We start from the raw sequence: 6,000 nt of genomic DNA on the forward strand, positions 1-6,000 counted from the left end.
AAGGCTACGTCATATACATACATACATAATAATATATATATATATATATATATATATATATATATATATATATATATATATATATATATATATATATATATATATATATATATATATATATATATATATATATATATATATATAAAGGTTTTTTTGCCACGAAGAAAAAAATGAAAAAGCGAGATAGCCAAGTACTTTCGGTCCTGTTCGGACCGTTACTGAGGCAAACTGATTTTACAAAAAGAACAACATAGTTAAAAGAAGGCTTAATATACAAACTGACACTACCAGATTAGCCATAAGGGCGATTTTCACTCTACAGAAAGGAGGAGTCACCAAGAGGCTAGCGACACCTTGAAGGATACCACAGTAAACAAGTGATTCTTCCAGAAAACAGTACATTTTGAAAACAACACGGGAGCATATACAATTTAATATCATGAAATTTTTAATTTTTACACAAATTTTCCCAACAAAAAATTATTATAATGAAAAGACGAAAGAAAATATATATATATATATATATATATATATATATATAATATATATATATATATATATATATATATATATATATATATATATATATATATATATCGAGCAAGAGAAAGATGGGAAAATATTTATATTTTCTTTCGTCTTTTCATTAATAATAATTTTTGTTGGGAAAATTTTGTGTAAAAATTCATGATATTAAATTGTATATGCTCCCGTGTTTTTTTCAAAATGTACTGTTTTCTGGAAGAATCACTTGTTTACTGCGGGTATCCTTCAAGGTGTGGCTAGCCTCTGGCGACTCCTCCTTTCGGTAGAGTGAAAATCGCCCTTATGGCTAATCTGGTAGTGTCAGTTTGTATATTAAGCCTTCTTTTGACTAGGTTGTTCTTTGTAAAATCAGTTTGCCTCAGTAAAGGGTCCGAACAGGACCGAAAGTACTTGGCTATCTCGCTTTTCATTTTTTCCTTCGTGGCAAAAAAACCTTTATTTATACATAGCATCACGTTTTATATACTTCGTGATCAAGTTATTCTATATATATATATATATATATATATATATATATATATAGATATATAATATATATATATATATATATATATATATGATATATACGACAATCCGTAACTAATTAACAACGCAGAACGTCGACACCTCACGCAGCTTTTGATGAGAAAAAAAAAAAACTACTGATTAAAAAAAAAATAAAAAACATGAACACTTTCCTCAGAAAACACAAATACACACACACACACACAAACCGAAAAATCTAACCCTATCTCCGCCACTATAAGCGAAAAAGAAAAAAAAAGGTGTTACGCGGGTGGAACACTTCCCTAGCTTTACGACAAAAAACCAATGAGGAACGAGGGAAAAAGGGACGCAGAATAAAAGAGAAAAAGGAGAAAAGGAGTAGAAAAAAAGGAGCACGTCTCTTTTAACCTTCCCACAAGGAGCACTTGGGGAATGCCTCTTACACTTGACTCTTTTAACAACGCTAAACTTGATGATGGATTCCAGGAGGAGCCCACAGAGAGCGAGAGACCACAGAGAAGAGAGAGAGAGAGAGAGAGAGAGAGAGAGAGAGAGAATATGCTTAACTTTACAATATTGCACGCTTATGTGGGATGGCTGAACAAATGTCAATTTCTCTTGAGAGAGAGAGAGAGAGAGAGAGAGAGAGAGAGAGAGAGAGAGAGAGAGGATATCATTAACTTTACAATATTGCATGCTTATGTGTGATGGCTGATCAAATGTCAGTTTAGAGAAGAGAGAGAGAGAGAGAGAGAATATATATATATATATATATATATATATATAATATATATATATATATATATATATATATATATATTATCCCTTCGATACCAAGAATAAAACAGCGAGAACCATAACAATAACAATGATATAATTATTTTTTGACTCACACACGTTTCAATAGCATTGCTCTTTCGCCTACTCTCAGAGAGTCTGTTTCTATTCTGGTAAAACAACACTAATCCATCTCATTCAATTATCCTACATCCAATTATAGTGAGGAAAAAATCTTAGCAAGTTCAGTTCCGGGGGAAAAAAATTCCTAACCGAAATTCTCTCCCGCTTTTTTTTTTTTTTTTACCTGTCTTCCACAGTCTTCTAATACTTTTACGCTGGGAAATCCCCAGTAATCCCCAACCCGTTGACATGAGATTAACCATCTCTTTGTAATCCTTTAAACGTCGTGATTACATAACTCGCCAATCCATTTCGTGATTGGCTGAGGAAAGATTCTCTCTCTCTCTCTCTCTCTCTCTCTCTCTCTCTCTCTCCAGCTATATGTATAATTTTTTGTTCGTCGTAACATGTAACCACGTGAACGAAATTTATTTTATATAATATCAGATATATGAACTGATCGATTACACACACACACACGCACACACGCACGCGCGCACACACACACACACTACGCTTATCTACATCTACTCTGACTTCTAACCTTCTAACCATGGTACTACAACAAACTTTCAGAAAGAGAGAGAGAGAGAGAGAGAGAGAGTATAAAATTGAGCAAAGATAATCATGTCCAGACATATTTATGCTAAAAATAGAACTACCCAACCATGCTCCCTATCATGTCTCTTATACAACATATACGTGAATACTGAATATTGTTATACAATAGAGATCATATACAAGAAAAAAAATAGAGGTCTATTGATGCAGTAAACACTCATTCGTTCTTCACTATCTGCGTTTCGTTATACACATTATATAAACAGGCATATCTAGTTTATATATATATATATATATATATCTATATACATGTATATATATATATATATAAATATATATATATATATTATATATATATATATATATATATATATATAAGCCTTTTTCGTTTATATAGGAGAAACTGTGATGGAAATAATAATAGATATACGGACGAAGATGAATCTCACCTTAGTGATGAGGAATTTTTAGAATTACTGATGCACCACAATGAGTAAAACCATAGCTTTAGTGTTTTATTTCCAATTTCGTAAACTACCTTAATAAGAAGATCTAAACTCCTTGCATCTACTCCGCAATACGTACTTTGGTTTCTAAGATTAATGGCTTGTTTACTTACAAAAACATCTTACTTTCTAACGAGGTTTAATTCTGCATCTTTCGTTGGATATTTCACCGAAGAAAATAACAAGATGGACAGATATCTGTTAATCTCACACTTTTTTTTTTACAGTAATACACACATACACACATACATACATAACAATTACATACATACATACATACATACATACATACATACATACATACATACATACACATATATAGTATATATACACATACATAATATATAACTATATAAATGTGTATAAATCATACATCTTAAACATATCTACCGGCAAAAAAAGGTCACATGGAACAAGCATACATACTTATACATGCCCTGACCGCCACGGACTTACTTCGCCAACTCGTACCAGATCTCAGTAATTGAGTTATCAAGACAAAGAAATCTCAAGACCCTTTGAAAGTAACAAAGGACTACGAAGAAGAAGAAGAAGAAAAAAGAAGAAGAAGAAGAAGCAGAAATATCGAAGATTCCCGAGCACGCAAATTCTTCAGCAACTCAGGGACCAAAGGTATCACGACGTCGCAATACGACACACAAATTGCAGGAATACCTGGACAATGACAGAAATGCCCAATTGAGTCCCGGGTCAAGTCTCCGAAAGTGGCTGTAATCGGGCCGGAATTGTGTCGCAGGAAAAAAAAAGAATGGGAGAGAGAGAGAGAGAGAGAGAGAGAGAGAGAGAGAGAGAGAGAGAGAGAGAGAGAGAGTCCGGTTCCTTTTGCTTGATTGCCGCTGACGTCCCTTCCGGAATATGGAATTTTCGTTGCTTGTTGCAAGACTTTCGTTTTCAGTCCTGTACTGACAAGCACAACGAACTGTAACTGATTATGATGTCCAGACAAACAGACGCTAAACACAACAACATCAACATAATAATAATAATAATAATAATAATAATAATAATAATAATAATAATAATAATTATAACTTGAGCAACCATTTACTAATGAACGATTATCATAATTGGGCAGAGTAGCATAAGCTTCACTAATATGCCGACTGTGAAAAATCTGTAGTGTATATTCTATCGAAACATTTGTATCAGAAAATGACCTTCCAGCGTTCTCGTCTGAAATCTTAAAAAAAAAAAAATAAATAAATAAAACCTTTCCTGAATAACAGAGTTCTCCTACTTATACTAAAAATCAAATCCTACTCGGGATAACTTTGCATAAATACCTACTTAAGCGAAGCTTTCCCTCCTTTTAGGATATATCGTATTGATCAGATCGCGTCTCAATATCTTCGGAATTGAGCAGCGCCTCTCTCTCTCTCTCTCTCTCTCTCTCTCTCTCTCTCAATCTCTCTCTCTCTCTATCTCTTACTCTCTCTCTCTCTTTCTTTTTTTTTTTTTTTTTTTTTTACAAATTAAGGAGCATCTCAATCTATGTAATTAAATATTCGTCCGAGTCATTGGCTTCTAAGTGGTGGACACAATCTTATAAATGGACTACTTGGACACCCCTCTCTCTCTCTCTCTCTCTCTCTCTCTCTCTCTCTCTCTCTCTCTCTCTCTCTCTCTCTCTCTCTCTCTCTGGAATCAGGCTTTCGTGGATCAAAGCATAGTTATTAATCTTTTAAAATACATCATGGCTATGTAATTATTGTGTGTCAGAACGACTGAATCTAATTTTTTTTATTTCTTTTTGCCAACACAACATCAATCATCGGTTCATTTCAAAGGTCAATCAACGAAAATAACCAAATTACCTGTATAATTACTCCCTATGACTAATGATCCTCACTAGTTAGAAAGACAGCTCCTGAAAGTGTACACAGAATAATCTATTTTCTAAGCAAAAATATAACTCTAGGAAGACGTTGAAATTCAGTTTTAATATTTCGGGTAACATGTTTAAAACACATTACAATCAATCTCAATGTTATCTAATAGTCTCATAAAAGAAAAAAATAAATAAAGTGGACTATTAAAAAAAGATCGCTAATAGGAAGGAAAACAACAAACATACTTGTTTTATTTGAAAATTATTATAAAACGAAAAGACTATATCTGTTCGGCTAAGCTCTGTCAAGACAAAAGAAAATGGTCGTTGTTTATCAGCTTAGGAAAAGCCAAATGAGAATGTGACTGCTTTTCTCAAAATGAAAGGACAGTAAAAAAAATCGTAACGTAAGAATATATCTGATTTGCCACTATAAAAAAAGTTGGTTATATAAAGAGATATGACTCATTTGCCTATCAAAAGACAGGACGTTAACTTATTGAAATAAATATTGTGCTGCAGTAATATGGAACCGTTTGTTTTCTCTATCTCAATGTATAGGAGGGAAAAAATTACCAGAAAAATTTACGTGTCTGTTTTAACAGAAAACGGGCTTTGCAGAATAAACATTATAAAGAGGATGACCCTATCTGATCTATTCTTGTATGAAAATAAAAAACGATCTCCTTCAGCAGAGGCAACAACAACAACAACAACAACAACAACAACAACAACAACAACAACAACAACAACTGACGTCTGCATGATAATTCATAAATGCATTTGTTCAAAATAGGGAGATTTACACAAAAATAAGTAAAATCTCTTGTTAAATAAACGTATTAAGAAAGAAACTGTAAATATCGAAGTAAGAAAAATTAATAAAAGGAAGAAATCTAATCTATTCCAAAGAAAGGTATCTATGTATCATACCACGCAGAAAAAAAAAACTAAATCAAATGTTTTGAGTACTACTTTCGCCCCTCAAAAAAAAAAAAAAAAAAAAAAAAAAAAAAAAAAAATTTAAAAAGACAAATGCACATGTTAAATATATATGGTTCCTATCAAATTTCGATTCCCCTTTTAGCTACCTCAAAAAAAAAAAAAATGTAAACGAAAAAAAGGTACATGTTGAATAATCGTGGTAAAAAG

At 32.3% G+C, this 6,000-nt stretch overlaps 1 protein-coding gene across 1 annotated transcript in view; it reads right to left on the minus strand.

Annotated features, from left to right (window-relative positions):
* LOC135200503 (pseudouridylate synthase RPUSD2-like) overlaps window positions 1-6,000 on the minus strand; it is a 258,696-nt gene that overhangs the window by 252,560 nt on the left and 136 nt on the right. The window lies entirely within an intron of this gene.

This window comes from Macrobrachium nipponense, chromosome 27 (assembly GCF_015104395.2).
Source record: "Macrobrachium nipponense isolate FS-2020 chromosome 27, ASM1510439v2, whole genome shotgun sequence".
Classification (NCBI taxonomy): domain Eukaryota; kingdom Metazoa; phylum Arthropoda; class Malacostraca; order Decapoda; family Palaemonidae; genus Macrobrachium; species Macrobrachium nipponense.